The 18,524-nt window shown below is 36.3% G+C and overlaps 1 long non-coding RNA gene across 2 annotated transcripts in view; it reads right to left on the bottom strand.

Annotated features, from left to right (window-relative positions):
* Window positions 1-7,806: 7,806 nt before the first annotated feature.
* Window positions 7,807-18,524, bottom strand: part of LOC141378647 (uncharacterized) — a 16,479-nt gene continuing 5,761 nt past the window's right edge. The window contains exons 2-3 of one of the 2 annotated variants that reach the window (XR_015478818.1): window positions 15,213-15,671; window positions 7,807-8,908 (exon numbers count right to left, since the gene is read on the bottom strand). This is a non-coding gene — a long non-coding RNA (uncharacterized LOC141378647). Of the gene's footprint in view, window positions 8,909-14,436; window positions 15,672-18,524 lie in introns of those variants that run through there. The other variant, XR_015478817.1, reaches the window with a different exon arrangement.

Genomic DNA, 18,524 nt, shown 5'->3' with positions numbered 1-18,524 from the left:
TTCAGTGTTTTTGTGTAATAATTCACAAGATTACACATTGAGTGTTCAATTTTGTATCAATACGGTATGTGTTGTCATAAACGATATATATATATATATATATATATATATATATATATATATATATATATATATATATATATATATATATATATATATATATATATATATATATATATATTTATTTAATTTGAAAACAAATTTAAAACTTTTGCGAAAATTAATCATGGTTTTTGGTACAAATAAAAAAAATGTAGCCACTGATTAACCATGGTTTTGCTATACACTAAGCATAGTTTACAACCATAGAGTAGGTCGTAAAACTTTTTTGTGCACAAAAAAAAACATGATCGTTATGATTTTGCTTTAATAAAAACCATCCTGTAGTTACAGGCCCATAGCCAGCCTGGTGACAGGGTGGTTAAATACTGAATTTTAGTGGCATTTTAAGCACTATTCTAGCTGAAATAGATTGTTTGATGGTCCTCATAACCAAAAAAGTACATTTGAAAATTCATAGATAACAACAATAGCCAAAATAGTACTCAAATTAATTTTAATATTGGTCGCTTTTAGTGCTTCACACCTTTTCAATTGTCAATTTTTGTTCCAATATTTAGAATAAAAGTTACTTGTAAAATATTTCTCGATTTAAAAACAATACAGTAGCGAAAGATGACCACTTTTGTCAAATTGTATGTTTTCTTGCACAGCTGAATGTTGGACTCGTGAAAAATAACTGTGTGCACTGGCCAAAACTGATTAGTTACACTTAAGCGACAGCCGGCAGAGGATTCCACTTGGTCTTAGAACCGTTTTTGATAGGTTATTTTACTATTTATGATGGCATAGCAGTCAAATAGGACAAATGGCCTCATGTATGAGACCAATTTTGGACCTTTGTTAGTGAGGGTTGGGTCTTTCAAACCACCTGAACCCTCCCTGGTTATGGGACCGAGCAAATAACAGTTGAAACAATTAAGGTAAAACATACCAGGTTTTGGCCCCAAGTATTTACCTCATCATTCACGTACTAGTGGGGGCAGCCATTTGAATCTCTTTGGCTCGAGACTTCCAGTCTCAATCACTTCCATTGATTTTTGGACGTTAAAAACAGCTCGTTCTGCTGCTTGAGGTTGCAAACTGATATTTTCTTATTATATCATTCTGCTTTGTCTGTGTAGTCATGAACACACTTGTTTGTAAAGCAAGTAGTTTGACCATTTTCTGCTGTATATTATTCCTAATCATTTATCCCATAGGCAACTGAATCGGAAGTTCTAAAACAATCGCAAAAATGAGCGCACTTATGCATTTTAAGGTGCTTTCACATCTGTGAATCGATTTAGTTGTACTGAAACAGTGATTTAAAATGTTACATTGTTGCTCTTTGCTCTTGGTGCGGTTCGCTTTCACACTGCAAAGTTTCTAAACGGACCAAAAGAGCTAAAACAAGTCAGGTGCGAGTAAACTCTCCTCACATTGGTCAGAGTTTCATGGTTTATTTTGCAGAGTCCTGCTCAGCTGTCAGGGGAGGTGGTGGTTTGACAAAGTGCGTCAGAATAAGGTCCATACTGTAACAGCCAGGCCAGGTTCTCCTCACCGCAATCATCCTGATCACAGTCACCTGTATTCTGAATAGCCCCGCACCTGCACGTCATCCCTAGTCATCACTTCAGCCCCATAAAACCTAGGACCTCAGTCAACTCTGTGGCTGGCTTCGTTGCATAACAGAAGGACAAACTTGTTTGCGGTCAGTAAATAGAAATCGCTCTAAGTTGTACTTACCAGTCTTGGTTTTCTATGATCTTTAGTGTCTGTGTCTCTCCCTCCTATTGTGGTTCCCTCCTGGTCTCATCTGGTTGTTTGCTCCCCGATCCCTCAGTACCTAGCTTCATTTCTTCTTCCGGTCCCTTCATAACGTCGAGTCCACTTCTACACGTGTCCAGCAATAGACATATTCAGTTATTTACCTGCCATCCTGTTCAATAAACTGTTGTTCATACTCCGCTCTGGTCCCACCCCCCACCAAAAAAAAAGTTGGATTCCACAACTTTGTAGGGACAACATAAAGAAATTAACCTATTAGTTTTTACAAATTTAAGTTGGTAGAACATAAACCAATTAAGTTGTCCCAGAATAAATCTCAATAATTGTGCTTCGGCTCATTTTAAATAAGTAATTTAAATAAATTAACAAAGGGCAATCCGTTTCACCCAGCTACCATTCAGCACACAATCCCACAGGTAATATGATGTCAAATTCATGACATGATGTTTTCTAAGTTAGCAACAACATATCTGAAGTCCAGAGATGGAGAAACTGTTTCCATAACATTCTTAAAAAATGATTGCTGTTAATTTAAGCTAATTATGTAAAGTGAGATGAAACAACACAATTCCTGGGTTTCTTGGGTGGACAACTTTATTGTTTTATGTTCAATCCACTTGCATTTGTAAAAACTAATACATGTTTTGTGGAACTAATACACAATTGTGTGGAACCCAGCATTTTTTACGTAGCAGTAACCAAACCCAAGAAACAATCAATTTGCAAGTAATCAGAAAATGACTGTGTTGTTAAATGAAGTTTTTTTCTCAGAGTAAATTGTGGAACATCAATGTCTGAGCTGCTACTGTGGAGTCTCCGAAAATGGCTGCTGATTTGACAGCTTCTGGAAAATGATCTCCAGTGAGAACTTTAATAAGTATTTGAAAGCTCTCTGTGAGTTTGACACCTCATTTTTACAGCATTAACAGTCTTAAATGGATAGTTCACCCAAATATTATCACACTCGACTTGTTCCAACACTGCATGAGTTTCTTCTGATGAACACAAAATAAGAGAATAATCTTTAAAAAGCTGCTTGCTGTGAGGGCTACCCTGCTGTGCCGCCAGTGTTCAACGAAACAACTATATTCAAAACTATCAGTTTAAAAAAAAAAGTTAAAGAGTTTTATCAAGATTTAAAGTAACACCTATTTTCTCAAGTAAACTTTTTTTCTATGTGTTTATGTATTTGACCTCCTAATGCAAGCGCTATAAATACTACTACTTCAATAAATGTAGGAAATAACATTGTTTATTTAAGCTTTACCAGAAAAATTACCAGACAATACAGTATATCTTATGAAATGAAATATGTTGGAAGTTAAAAGTACTTGGCTATCCTTGTTTTGTATCATTTTGTAACCTTTGTTTTTGTACATTTTCTCAGTGTCTAAATTTTAGCTTCAATATTGTAATATTTAAATACCTTCAGTACACAGTACACTATAGTATACACTCACTGGCCATTTTATTAGGTACGCCTGTCTAACTGCACTGTAAAAAGTGATTTGTTACTTAAAGCAAGTAAACTAATTGCCTTAAAAACAAGTTGAGTTTACAAAAATAACATAAGTAAACCCACTGTAACTTGGAACTGTTAAGTTGACTTATTTTTTATAATTATGCAAATTGTGCTCACTTTTTTAATAAAAGTAAACTTATCCCTTTTTTCAATACACCTTTATTATATTTATTTTGTTTTTTTCCTCAGCTTTTCTTTATCTAGCAAAATAACAGAGTAAAATAAATCTGCTTTCCCAGACTCCAGTATGTCTTCTAAATTCAATATAGGCTAATTGTAGATTTTACTTAATTACACCAAATATGTAATATTGGGACAGAGTAATACATTGAAAACAGACGTGTTAAAATAGGTTTGATGCTTTAAAAAGGGATTAGTTGACTTTACAAAAGTGAGTACAATTTGCATATTATAAAAATTAGGTCAACTTAACATAAACAGTCCCAAGTTACAATGGGTTTACTTACATTATTTTTGTAAAGTCAACTTGTTGCTTAAGGCAATTGGTTTACTCGCTTAAAGTAACCAAAAGTAACTCAAATAACCACTCGTTTCAACCGAGGTATGCGGAAGATCATCTCTGAGTGCACAACACGTCAAACCTTGAGGCGAATGGGCTACAGCAGCAGAAGACCCCACCGGGTAACACTTCTGGCAGCTAAGAACAGGAAACTGAGGCTACACACATCATGTCATAAAGCACAAATCATCTCAGACTGGTTTCTTGAACATGACAATGAGTTCACTGTACTCAAATGGCCTTCACACTCACCAAATCTCAATCCAATAGAGCCCCTTTGGGATGTGGTGGAACAAGAGATTTGCATCATGGATGTGCAGCTGACAAATCTGCAGCAACTGTGTGATGCTGTCATGTCAACATGAACCAAAATCGCTGAGGAATATTTCCAGTGCCTTGTTAAATCTACAAAGGATTAAGGCAGTTCGGAAGGCAAAAGTTGGTCCAACCCAGTACTAGTAAGGTGTACCTACTAAAGTGGCAGGTGAGTATGTTTGTATAGGAAACTAAACTGCAATTTTCCATTTATTGTTTATTTCCTTTGTCTTTTTTTATTTTTTTATTTTTTTTTTTTTTTTTTTGAGTTTGTTCACACTAAGTTGGTTTTTTGAGAAATACTACGCTGTAAAAATTTGCAAGGTTCCACACAGTCGATTTGTGTTGGGTCAACATGAAGAAATCAAATTAACATTCATTTTACAATGTCAAGTGGATTAAACGTAAAAATTAATTTGTTCCCCCCAAAAACTCAAAAATTGTGTTGTTTCAGTTTATTTTTTTTAGTAATTTAAAGTTTGAATACAATTAGACAGTTTTAATAAGGAGAGTATTTTGATATCTTAAATTATTTATCAAACATTGAACTGAAAAATCATATTTAACTTTAAGTATATTTTTGTGTGAATTTTATTTATTGATATTTTATAAATTTATCTTACTTTTTAAAGTGAAACGAATTTGTTTTTATCATGTATTTTTATGTACATCCATCTTGCCATGAAATAGCCCTAAGTTGCTGATGTGGCAATACATTCATTCGGGGTCACCACAGCAGAATGAACCGCTATAATAAAGTTCGTTCTGTGGGAAGAAGACAGGGTCGGCGATATCGGTAAGCACAATTTTTTTTTTTTTTTTTTTCTGTGCGGGGCACTTGTGTGTGAGTAGTCTCTGTCAAGCTCTCCTCTCTCTCCCGGCTTCTCCTTCTCCCCTTATAAAGGTGTCTCTCCGGCCTAATCACTAGAAAATGCAGGTGTTAATGATTATTTATGATTGGACCACTGACCAGCCGCCGGTGTCTCCGCTTGCTCTCCCCCCTTTTTGGGTGTTCGATCATGCCTTCCCTACCACAACCACCAACTTATCCAGCACATTTTTTACGCAGCAGTTGCCCTTCCAGCCGCAACCCATTTCTAGGAAACATCCACACACACTCATACACTACGAACAATTTAGCCTACCCAATTCACCTGTACCGCATGTCTTTGCACAGTGGGGTAAACCGTAGCACCCGGAGGAAACCCACACGAACGCAGGGAGAACATGCAAAATCCACACAGAAACACCAACTGAGCCGGTTCGAACCAGCGACCTTCTTGCTGTGAGGCAACAGCACTACCTACTGCGACACTGCGTCGCCCGATGTGGCAATAAATAAATGATAAATTATGAGTAATTTGAACAGTAAACAATTTTTTGAGAGTATATGGTACAATTTAAAGTGTTGAAGTACATTTCTGTCTGTAAGCATCACTCACTGGGCTATTGCTGTAGTACATTTTACTACTGTATTATCCTGAGAAATTCACACAGTCCTATAATTTTCTTTTCCGGATGTAAAAATGCAGCAATTACAAAGATTGCCACTGCTGAAAATTGATAAAGGACTCCGTTAAGATGGAGATCGCTTCATCAACAAGACTCTCAGTAGCTTCAGGAACTACGGCATGAATCTTGAGGTTGTTTAGGAGTTTCAGGAGGATCTGATGACAGGAAATGTATGGTGAGCAAACTTTCAAGGCAAGCACTTAGAGGACTCGAGACCTTAAAAGCATTCTTTGATTGTTTTTTATTATAAAGCACCACTCAGTAGAGATTCTATTTTTCAAACTTTGCTATTTGGCTCGAGATGAACTTGCAACATTAAGTGTTTCTCCTTTAGTGATACTGTCTGCAAGGACACGTTGGAGGGAAAAAAGGAAGAAGTTTAAAGTAAGTTTTGAGATATTTTGACAATTTCTGCGTTTTTTTTCTTGCATTTCAAGAAAAAATATTATCCTTAACCTTCATTTGTTCTAAACATCTTTTTTTTGATGAAATTAAGAAGATATTTTGAACAATATTGAAATCTAGTAGCCACTGACCTCAGTGGAAGCCTAAAACTCTTTAAAATATATTTTCAACAGAAATAAAGCAACTCGTAATGATTTGCAGCCACATGAGGGTTAATAAATGGTAAGTAAATCTTAATTTTGATTAGAACTATCTCCATAATGAGCAAGTATAAATAAATGGGTTTGCGTGGTTTATTATACAGATTTCAGGATGACATTTCAGGATCATTCTGCGTCATGTGACTTTGGTAATAATTCTCTTATGGGGTTGCCATTTCTGTAATTTCATCGCCCTTGAAGATCCCTAACTGCGCGTGTCATTTACAGTTCACAATCTCAACTAATGAGAAAGGGGGAAAGTGTGAAATGAGAGCAATAATTGGCTCTTTAATCTAATAAGAAGCGTTACTCTCTCTCCTTTCATTTTCTTCTCGCTTTTCCTATCATTTGGAAAAACTTGGGGTATCTCAGTCCTGTGCTCCAAGATAACTAGAGATGTAAAGAGATAATCGGCTGTTATTTTGCTTAACCCCTAAAGCCACCTTTTCATTATCTCTGACAAACTACAGAGCAGAAGTCATTCATTTCCAACCGAGGTTAGTTTCCAAGCGTGGAATTCCAATCATGCAGTGTGTATGCTATATTTTCATATCTGACCTTTTCTGATGCACTGAATAATTTTTTTTTTTAATTGTTTGGGACTACCTGACAGAACGTTGATGTTTTATAATAAAAAAAGAATGTTTTACAGTATTTGCACACTTAAACCTTCTTTAAACCTCCAAAACTCTGCACACCCTGTACCAAATCCGTGACATCATCTACTTCTAAATTATTTACATTTTAAAGGTCCGCACTGGCCCATAAGTGGTTCTGTCCTCTCATTAGTTGGAATAGAATAACTTTTGCATAGATTATGGTAGATATTTTCTTTTTTTCTATAATTACTGATATGTGCTGGAACCAACAAAATTACAGAAACCTAGATCACACAGAACCTAAAAGGTACACTTTCAAACTTGAGTTTACAAAAGAAAAGTGCCTCTTTTTGGAGGGGTTTATTGTAACAAAGACAACATTTACAATAGTTTTAATCACTTTCAACGGTTTTTTATGAAAATTAAAAAGGTTTTCTTTGAAATGATACCAAATTTTTGCATTTAAACCTCTGCATGTGAATTTGGGAAGCTTTTGAATTTGGGTTGGCAAAATTCAGGCAGAACGCCAAGGGGTTTCCACTGATTTTTAGGCCATCATTGAGTCTATTTATTTACTTGTGTAAATGTGTGTAAATTTATATTAATTCAGTTTTTACATTAATTTCAGTAATATTGACTAATATGAAAATGCTCATATGATTTATTCAGAAGACAGTTTGTTAAGTAGTATTTTCTGTCTTGTAGTAGATATATTATATAAGAGACTTGCGTTGGATTTACATTAAACAATACAGTACACAATACAATTTACAGTAAACAATAAATAAACGTTTTTTATTTTTATTTGATTTCATATATTAGGTTTTTAGCTATGATGCCCCTGAAATCATTTTGCATAAATCCAGATTTTTTTTTACCAAATTCTCTGCAGAAAAAAATAGCAGATTTTGTCTGGCCCTAGTAATGAGGCAACAAACACATGTAAACTGCAGAATATATGTGTTTAGTGCATGTTTATACAATGTCAAATCACTCAGTGCTTACTAGGATTTTTCTGGAGTAAATAATATAAAAATATAAAGCTCATCTGTTTATGCAGAGGTTGGTAATAATTAATGTATTTTCATATAAGTTAAACCCACATAAATGCATATCTGTCAGTCCCTTTTGTCAGGTATAAATAGAGTTTGTTCATTCATGGTTATTGTCATTTATAATTACTGTCCTAGAAAATATAATTGGTAAATATAATATATAATTAGTTGGACTGTGCCACAACTTCTCTTTCAAAACTGGTCATTTTTTACTTTTCTCTAAAAAGGCCTCTAAAGATTTTGAGTTGAAAAAAAAATCTTGAAATTGTGAAGATGTTGTGACCCTGTTTGCCCTGAACAAAAAATAAAAATAACAATAATAAATCACTTGCCCCATTCAGCCCTAACACTGCCCAGCATTATGTTTCTTCATCCCTCTCACTGAAAGAAAGCAGAGGAAGGGGCATTTTCAACATGCTTCTCTTTGTACGCCATGTAATTGCAGCGCAAACATATTTATTGCAGGTCACATTTAATTTAATCTTAGTATCCATAAAGTACAGGTGTGCTCTTCTCCTCCAACTCTTACAAAATCCTGTTCTACTTTCCTGTGTTTTCTGCAGTCTAAATGCAACTTGGTATTTTTGCTGTATACAGTGTAGGATAAAAATAAATCACCTTCTCTGTGTTGCGTTACAGACCATAATCACCCGGGATGGAGATAAACTGATGTGTGTGCAGAAAGAAGAGATCGGGGGAAAAGGCAGGACCCACTGGATAGAAGGAAACAAACTTCACCTGGTAGGCCGGTTCACATGCTGTTCATTTCTAATGCCCTTGATGACATTCCCTACCTGTGATTGTTTCGCATATAGCTGTATATTGGAAATAGCCTGAAGCGAATGCAGCACAGCATCTCAAAAATTGATTGGGCTTGGAGGAACGTGGCAGATGGCAGGGGAAGAGCTTTTCTCAAGTCTCCGAAACTTTCAGCCCTTGTGATGATGCGCCTGAAAAAACTAAGACACAGACAGACTGAGGATTTTAATACATTTGAACCTGGTTTAAGTCATTCGAATGGGCATCCGTTATGATTTAAGAGGATTTTTAAATGAAGTCGACTGAGATGTAATGGGTGGAGGTAATAATAACAGCAGATGTTTGCTTTCAGTTGTGTGTTTGATCATGCGTAATATACCAGACTGTGCTGATGTATGTAGCATTACCAGAAGAACTGGACATTGCTGACACCAGCTGGTTGAACACTATATATAGTGGAGCTGGGTTGAAATTTCTTTACAGAACAACACTGAATCCTATTGACTTTCACTATATGGACGAAACAAAAACACTGACAGTTTTCAAAGGAGTGTGCCTACTTTGTTAAATCCCACCAGTCACCTTTGTTCTTTTCATCCCTATTTTGATGCATGTCTATGTGAAAACTCTTTTAACATGAGAAAACATAGGACAAGACCAGATTTTGTTTATTAGAAACTCATTGTGTTTCTGTTGTCCTGGCTGGTTTTAGCCTCCTGGATCTCAGAAATAGGCTTCAGCTTGTTCAAATAGAGTAGTTTTAGTGAATATGTGCCATGTTAATTATTATGAACTCAAAGTGGACCATTCTAAACTGTTTTTAAATTCATGTGCTTTCATAATCTTTAAAACAACATCCCCTCCTTCTTGCAACATCTCTTCATTAATGATGTATTAACTGACATACATGTACAGGGTTGGGGGTGCTTCATAACCTATAATTAATTTCTGATTATACTAAATGTATAAAATTAACATTGTGATCTTGTAAACAAGGGCGGCATGGTGGCTCTGTGGTTAGCACTGTCACCTCACAGCAAGAAGGTCGGCTGGTTCGAGTCTTGGCTAGGCCAGTTGGCATTTCTGTGTGAAGTTTGCATGTTTTCCCAGTGTTCGCGTGGGATTCCTCCGGGTGCTCTGGTTTCCCCCACAGTCCATGGTATATGTTACATGGATTAACTAAATTTACTACAGTATATGAATGTGTGTGTGAATGTGAGAGTTTATGGGTATTTCCCAGTACTTGGTTGCAGCTGGAAGGGCATCTGCTGCGCAATACATATGCTGGACTAGTTGGTGGTTAAGGGCTAAAGGAAAATGAATGAATGAATTTTGTTAACAAAAATAATATTAGCAAATCTTATTTATTTTTTAAACTTATTTTCAATTAATGATACAAAACTCACTTTTAAAATTTTAAAGTTTCATTACTATATGAACGATTTTTTGAAGAATTATTCAGTGACACACATTTTGATGTTATTTGTCGCTACCTATTGGCCTAACAGTGTAATTGCTACAACTTTCAGTTGAATTGTTGAGTTACTCTTATGTTGCATTCACACCAGACGTGGATGAAGCATCAATCGCAAGGGATTTACATGTTAAGTCAATGCAATCCTGACATCCTTCAGTGCGATAAGCATCTGTCCATGATACAAATCCACGTCTATTGTCAATAGCTCATTTCCACTGACTGGTACAGTACAGTACGGTTTGGGTCGGTACGGGTCACCTTTATCGGGCTTGCGTTCCCATTACCAAGGGTACCCTTTTGGTGGGCGTGGTGTATGACAAAGTTTCAGTCGCATTATTCTCGCTTTGGGAAATGTCTACAATAAAGCTGTATGGGTCGCTCACATATCATATGAGAAGCACTTACATATAAATACTTGTGTATAAATCTTTATTACTAACTTTTTTATAAACAAGATTTGATTATAACTGCAGATCAATGACAGTGCGAAATAGCCTACTGTAACATCTGCAATTATATTAAATAAATAAATGCAAAATATATAAACACATACAGACCCTTACAGTCTCCGATATGTTACCAGTTACAAAAGAACTACACACAGCATACATTTCAGCCTTAATTAGGTTGAGAACAACACAAAATATAGCCTACAGTCAGTGAAAACCTCTTATCTGTGTCTGTAATCTTCAGCAGCACATGCAGCCTCTGTTAGAGAGTAATTTCATCATTTCCAGTTCATATTAGTCCAAAAGGTGAAGTCAAAAATGAAAACAAGGCAGTTTTTTCACGTTTGCTGAAGAAATTTTGTGCTCCTTTTTTCTCGGCTTCTTTTTTTCACGCTTCACTCTGTCAATGTCTGTCAGGATGGGGTTTCAAAAGCACGTCAATAATCAAGCGCACGTTATTATCATTAGCTCAAGAGGTTTGTTATTTCAGATATAGACACGTGGCGAGCGCAAGCAAGAAAGCGAAACAGCTCACACTTTCTGAATGGCTCGTAAAAAACTACGAGGCACAGGATAGATTCTGCTCTATGGCTTTCTGGCTGTTCATCAACACGACGACAAGGTTTGTTTGAGCCTGGATCGACCATGGCTTGTTATTATATGTATATATAATTTCGCTATAATCTCTTGGCTGTGTGTGTTCATTTTAAACATGGCAGGTTTTTGTTTTCATTCTGGCTTGTTGCATAAGCGGATGACGTATCTCTGTAAACCAATAGCGTTCAGCTGCGCGTCTAGCTTCGCCTTTTGATACACTTTCTCGTGTTTGGTACCCTTTCGAAAGGGTGCAGAAAAAGTGGTATGATACGGTACAGTACGGTTCGATACACCTTTTGACAGTGGAAAACGGCCATAAAAGCGTACCAAACCGAACTGTACCGTACCACTTAGTGGAAACAGGCCATAAGTGAATTTGATGTGCGAATGAAGTGAGTAAACTCAAAATGTTCAAGTGAATGAATTATTCGCGCATGCTGCGTCTCTTGTGAGCACAGCATTAAAAAGTTATTTTTATCTTTAGCGTAAAACATCAGTGTTTATATCTATAAACTGTTATCCTAGTACTTCTGTGACAATCTAATTAACTGCAACTGTGAAATGATCATACTGGTTGAAAAGACTAAAGACAGAAGCTCTCTCTGGGTTAAACAGATTTGAATGCACCGCTGAAGGATGAATAAATTAGCATATTTAAATTTGTGTCAATTTATAACATTTTAAATCATTTTGGGTCCATTAAATGTTTTAGGTTTTAGCTGAAATGTCAGACAAAGGTGCTATTGCCCACCTTAAGTTGCCTAGAACTGCCTCTGGATCACAGGAATACCAAACAACAATGATCCAATGAGTTTCCAATATTCAAAATATAGTCTCATCCTATATTTTTTTTACGTGCAGGTAAAAGAGTTTTCACTTGGATATACATCAAAATAGGGATGAAAAGACCAGAGATGGCTAGTGGGTTTTAACATTAAGAAGAAACACTCCTTTGAAAACTGTCAGTGTTTTTGTTGTGTCCATACAGTGAAAGTCAATGGGATTCAGTGTTGTTCTGTAAATACTTATTTTTTTCGATTTTCTACAGAAGAAAGTTAGTTGTACGTGTTTAGAATGATATGCACATGAGAAAAGGATGACTGAGGTCAGTTTGACCATGACACAAATGAGTTTTCAGAATTACTGGTTGACTGTATTTTTTAAATATGTATAATTATGCCTGGCAGAATGACACATATTTGTTTATAACAGCACTCTGAAGGTATTTACATTTATACATCTGGCAGATAATTTCATCTGAAATAATGTGTAGATTGTGTTGAAGGTGTAAATGTTATCCATTCAAACAGTTCAAGGCAATTTTTCTGGAAGCAAACTCATGATAATTAATAACTCATCCTCCACTTGTTTCAAATCAGTTTCTTCTGTTAAAAACAAAGGCAGCTATACTGAAGAACAATGGATAGCAGAAATCATTGACCTCCATAGTATTTTTTGGTACTACAATGAAAGTCAATGGCTGCTGGATTCCAACATTCTTCAATATATCTTTAATTGTGTTTAACAGAAGAACGAAATGTATAAAAATGTAAAACTGCTTAAAGGTGCTGGTATGTACGTTTTTGACTTTCTAAAGCATAAAATACCTTTATATGTTTGTAGATATTTAAGAAATGCTATGTAAACATTTTTGTTAATCTGAAAAACAATGCTGAAGTCAGTTATTCTGCTTTGAAAATGTCTTTGTTTTGGTCTTTTTAACCCGCCCAATGCCACTTTAGCCAATAAACAAGGTGGCTGTATTTAGAAGAATCTGGTATTCAATTCATTCAGTCAGTCAGAAAGTCTTTTAAAGCATGCACCCTTGACTGAAATGCAACCTCCGGTGGACAGTAACAGACTCCGAAAAGAGAAACAGATTCGGAGTTCTACATGAGGTCGTTATTAAGTAGCAAATTGAAATATTATTAACGTAAACATTAGGCGAGCAGGTTACATTGTAACCCCGTGTCCTAACAACACACTACATCACGAGATTTGCAGTGATAAGCAATTTTGCTGTTTGCACAGGACGAAACATGACAGAAATTTAAATACAGCTATTCAGAAGCACAGTCTTTGCACTCACTCACGAAATGTTAAAGTTTAGGATGTAATTTATACATTTAAACCTCTTTAACATTATTAAATTAAGAGGTGTACATGAGGTGTACCTGACATTGTCGAAGTTTTCTGTTGGTCAGCTGCTAGAAGCCGTCTCTAAAATATACATTTCAGGTGTTGGTTAGGACAAAAACTCCTTTTAATATGGAAAATTTTCCTTCTATTGCGAGACGTTGGTTTTATGTAGAAAACAATATAAATCAGCCTTTAGGCTTGTTAATCAGGCACACTCCTGTTGGTCCTCAATTTGGCAACCTGCACTAGCTTGCTTGTGTTTTGATTCAGGAATGCAATACCTAGTTCAACCACAGGGTGTCAAACTTACATACTGCACCTTTAAGTGTGAGTAAATGGTGAGGAAGTTTTCCTTTTTGGGTGAACCATCCCTTTCCTTTTAACTATTAAACTAGTTTAATTAGTTGCTTTACTTAACAAAAGTTAGCAAACCCATTGCTTTAAATGTGGTGAGTTGATTTGACTTGAGTAACTTGGAACTGTTAAGTTGACTTAATTTTTAGAAGTATGCACATAGTAAAGGTACACTGTAAAACCCAATCAGTCAAGGTAACTCAAACCATTTGAGATTGCAACAAATCATTCAAGATAAAAAAAATAACTTAACCTAATACCACAAACCTAATCAAACACCTACATATAAATCACAAGACAGAATGTGACAATGTCATGACTAGGTGGTCAGAAGAGAAGGAAAGGAGAGGCACAGGTGCAGCTAGGGCAAGACAGACATCGCTTTCAGAGTCCTTAGGTGCAGCAGGCAGGCACTATCCAAGAACAGAGGGAGAAAAGGTGGCGATGTGGCTGTATTTTGGGGGCTTGGGTTTTTGTGACTATGATAAATCAACGGAAAAAGGTTAAAAGTATTTAAGGGAACTTTATTAACATGTCACTAAATCAAAAGGTTTATTGTTTTATGTCAAGATGTTCAGGCAGGCATTTTAAGATATACATGCTCAGATGCTGTCAATAAATATGTAAGTTGGCTCTTTTTTTGTATGATAATTCTTCATCAACAATAAACAAGAATAACCTGTAATATGTCTCGTATCCAGTATGAAGTGACACTTTTAAGTACACTACTTTTTACTTTAATTTCCCAAACAGTTAATTACGGCGGTTCATTCCGCCGAGGTTACTCCTGATTGATAAAGGGACTAAGTCGAAAAGAAAATGAATGAATAACCATAGACAGTTAAACAAACAGATTCGGTAAAACGTGATGACGTCAGTAATATGCTAGTTGATACGTGATGTAATCTAGCGACTTTTCGGGCAGAGCTTAACGCCTTTTTATTAAAAATAGTTAGCAAAAGTGAGGCACAGCGCATCGGACTATGGCAGCTGGATTAGTCCAAAAAGGCACTGTACTTTTTGCGGCCAGGTCTGTTCTAGTTTGGATCATGTTCTCACCACAAACAAACCATTCCAGTGTTTGCTTGAAAGCGTACCAAGACCACCACTTCAAGGAGGTCTCAGTATGCTTTTTTGGTCTGTTTTTGGTCCGCTTTTGGTGCACACTTGAGTGCGATTGTTACATTCACACCTGCCCAAACGATCCGCACAAAGATGGAAAATGAACTTTAGTGTGATTCAACCGAACTAAATAAGGCAGGTGTGAAAACACCCTTAAACTCAGTATAAAAAATTTGTATGATCTCATTTAATAGTAAAATAGTTATGTTTCATCATAACCAAGATCAGTCGGTTATGATTCTTCTTTGCTTAGAGTGCCACAAGAGTTGTCAATGGCCATTGTAAAGTTAACACCCCCTACTGGAGACTCTAAGAGAGATCCATCAAAATCCAACACTTTAAAGTATATAAACTCACGCCACTCTTCCAGCAGCATCTCTCTTGTCTGTCTGCGTGCGCCTTCATCTCTGCTATTGTGAAATCCAGACAAACACCATCTGTGATAGTCTGTCACAGTCTATAAGTGCTTGTTTGTTCTGATCCTCGCGGTGGAAAATCTCCAGCGACTTTCCTTGGGAGGTGTCGCCGCTTGTCATTTACATTAGTGGTATCGAGAACACCGGGATAAGCAGCTCTGCGAGAAAACCATCAAACAACAGGTGCGTCGGGATATGCTCTCGGACTCAACAAAAGAGTCTTCAGATTTGGGAGCTTCCGTGTACATAAAAGTAATTAGACTCCAGAGAGGATTTGCAGAAGGAAAAATGATGTGAGGGAGTCTGAGTGCCGCCCGGATGCTGTCGCTCTGATTGAAGAGTCTGTCGGTCTCTTGGGTTCTGAACATGGCAGTGTTTTGCTTTCCTTCCCATCATGCCTCTGTGTACAAAAAAGAAGGCACAAATGAGTGGAATAAAGAGAAATGCACCACGTCGTGCTGTTTATATGCCTTTCAATGCGTCTGATTGAACTTTCTATCAACAGCACTAGTTTAATAAAGACACACCGGCACTCAAATATTGCTGGCGTTTTGTATATATTTAAAAAAAAATAATAAAGCTCGGCGTGTTCATTTTTCATTATTGCTGAGATATGCTTCAGCGGTTCTGAAGTATTACATGAATATTAAGAAGCGAGCTAAGCAGCACCCATATACCCACTTAACAAGGAAACGAAAGGCACATAATTGGCAGTGTGTTGATAACTATAGACCGCCGACCAGTAATATCTGCGCAGCCATTCATTTTCCAAGTTTGGCCCAGAGTCCATCAACGGCTTCCTGCCAGGTGTTCCTTTTAGTGAAAAATGTGCTAGCCCACTTTGGCAGCCCACTGAGCGTCCACTTCCCTTTTTCCTCCCATGCTAATGGCTCCAAATATATTTTAGGAGGTCTTAAAATAGTGGGTTGTTTGTAATAATAACTTGGTCATGTTCAGCACATTTTGAACTTTTAAACCTGCAACAGACTGCGCAAGCAAGATGTATTTCACATTTCACACACAATACTACAGTATTTTTACATTTATCAACACATCTAAAAAATACAATGAGACTACAGTAAGTGGTAATCCCTTCAGAGGAGATGAACTGTTATGCAGTTCAAAACAAAACTTCAGAACGTTGTAACAAATCCATATGAGTCAAGTGCATTCAAGTCTTCTGATAAGATCTCTTTATATGATGAACAGTCTTCAAAAGCACTATCAAATGGAATACATTATGAAAGGATTTGTGCTCGTATAAGCCAACACGCATTAGAGAATACTTTGGTCTTGTTTCTTTTTTCCATGATGTTTTTGGGTGTTGTTCTCTTAAATGACAATTCTGTCATCATTTATTTATCCTTGACTTCCAATTTAGTTTGATTTATGTTGTTGATCTGTTGAACTTAAAGAAGATGTTTTAAAGAATAACGGAAACATGTAACCATTGACTTCTGTGGTATTTGTTTTTCCAACTATGGATGCCAATGGTTACAGGTTTCAATTATTCTTCAAAATATCATGTGTGTGTGTTCAACAGAACACCATTTGGTTTGTTTGGAATAAGGCTGAGCAAATAACGCCGTTAAAATATCAGCATGTTTGTATTAATAACCTGGTTCGTTTTCAGCGCAACAAATAATACTCTTTGCCAATATTGTTTCATATTTTTTAGGACATCTGAATTGAATTTTTATTTGACGTATTTTTGTACAGCTTGTCTAAAATCTAGGTATCCCCTACATTTTAAAAAACTGTTAAAGCATAAAACACAAAGCCCTGGGCTTGTTTCCATTGTGGCCCTCGCTGTTAAGTGAAGTTTATGTATAAACAAATTTCGAGAGGATCACGTGCTTATGATTGCTAGCAGCTGACCCGCATTATCTAATTCACTACGATCCAATCAGATGACTCCTAAACTACTATAAATACCCTGGGGTTTATTCCATTGTTATCTTCGTTTTGAAGAGTCCCCCCTTCCTCCCCTACTCCTCCTTCTTAGACGGGTGACACGGTGGCCCAGTGCCTAGCACTGTCGCCTCACAGCAAGAATGTCTCCGGTTCCTGGCTTTACCAAAACTAGCAGACATTTCTGTGTGGAGTTTTGCACTTCTCCCCGTGCTCACGTGGGTTTCCCCCGGGTTCCCCGGTTTCCTCCCACCGCCTAAAAACATGCAATTAAGTCAATTGAACAATCCAAATTGTCAACATAGACACGCTTCTAGTTAGTAATTAATTTCAAGAGCATTAACTTGCTACAGCAGGGGAGTTCTCGAGATCTACCTGAGCTCAAACTCCCCTCCCGCTTTGCAATGGGAGGGAGCCCTGGGCTCGAGGATCTCATGAGCTCAGGGCTCTCTCCCGGGACAGCATGCCAAACAAGCTTTATAATTAATCATCAGCTAAGTGTGAACTCTTGAAATAAAAGAAAGTATCGCTTCAAAAACAGTTGATGCATAAAATAAAGAGCACCTTCACATTTTAAAACATTCCTTCATTCATTTACTTTATTTTCGGCTTAGTCCCTCAATTAATCAGGTGTCGCCACAGAAGAACGAACCACCAACTTATCTAGCATATGTTTTACGCAGCCGATGCCCTTCCAGCTGTAACCCTATTCACAATACAATAACATATAAAAAAAATAAAACATCCTCATCCACCAAGCAAACTGATAATTCTAATCCAACAACCATCTTTTGATCGCTATTTTTAAACCTCCTTAAGTCTTTTATTTCATTGATCAATTTTGGTCATTTATTCCTCATGATTGCACTTGTATATAAAAACATATTATTTCCCAACAAGACCTCTAAATTTTATTAAACAAAAATTTGAAAAATAACTAATTTAATATAAATTATTAAGATACAATTTAATATTACTTAATTTAACTTACACTTGAGTGGTCCTAAACTTTTAAGAATTTCTTTCTTCTGCTGAACACAAAATAGGATATTCTATAAAAGCAGCCATTAATAGAAACAAAAAAAAAAATACTATGAAAGTCAATGGTTGTTTTTCATTTTTTAAAATATCCTATTTTGTGTTGGAACAGAAGAAAGAATCAAGTAAAGGATGAGTAAATGATTACAGAAGTTTCATTTTAAGTTCAAATTCACTATAACCTATAGGTCAAAACTGCAAAGGGAGATGGCGTTTCATTTTTAACAGAGACATTACTGATTATAAACTTATCATGACTAATTGGATTTGCTTAAAGAGGAAAGCAGTGACGCTGAATCTACTC

The sequence above is a fragment of the Danio rerio genome, chromosome 2 (assembly GCF_052040795.2).
Source record: "Danio rerio strain M-AB ecotype USA chromosome 2, GRCz13ab, whole genome shotgun sequence".
In the NCBI taxonomy this organism is placed as follows: domain Eukaryota; kingdom Metazoa; phylum Chordata; class Actinopteri; order Cypriniformes; family Danionidae; genus Danio; species Danio rerio.
This window is presented reverse-complemented; position numbering and strand designations above follow the sequence as displayed.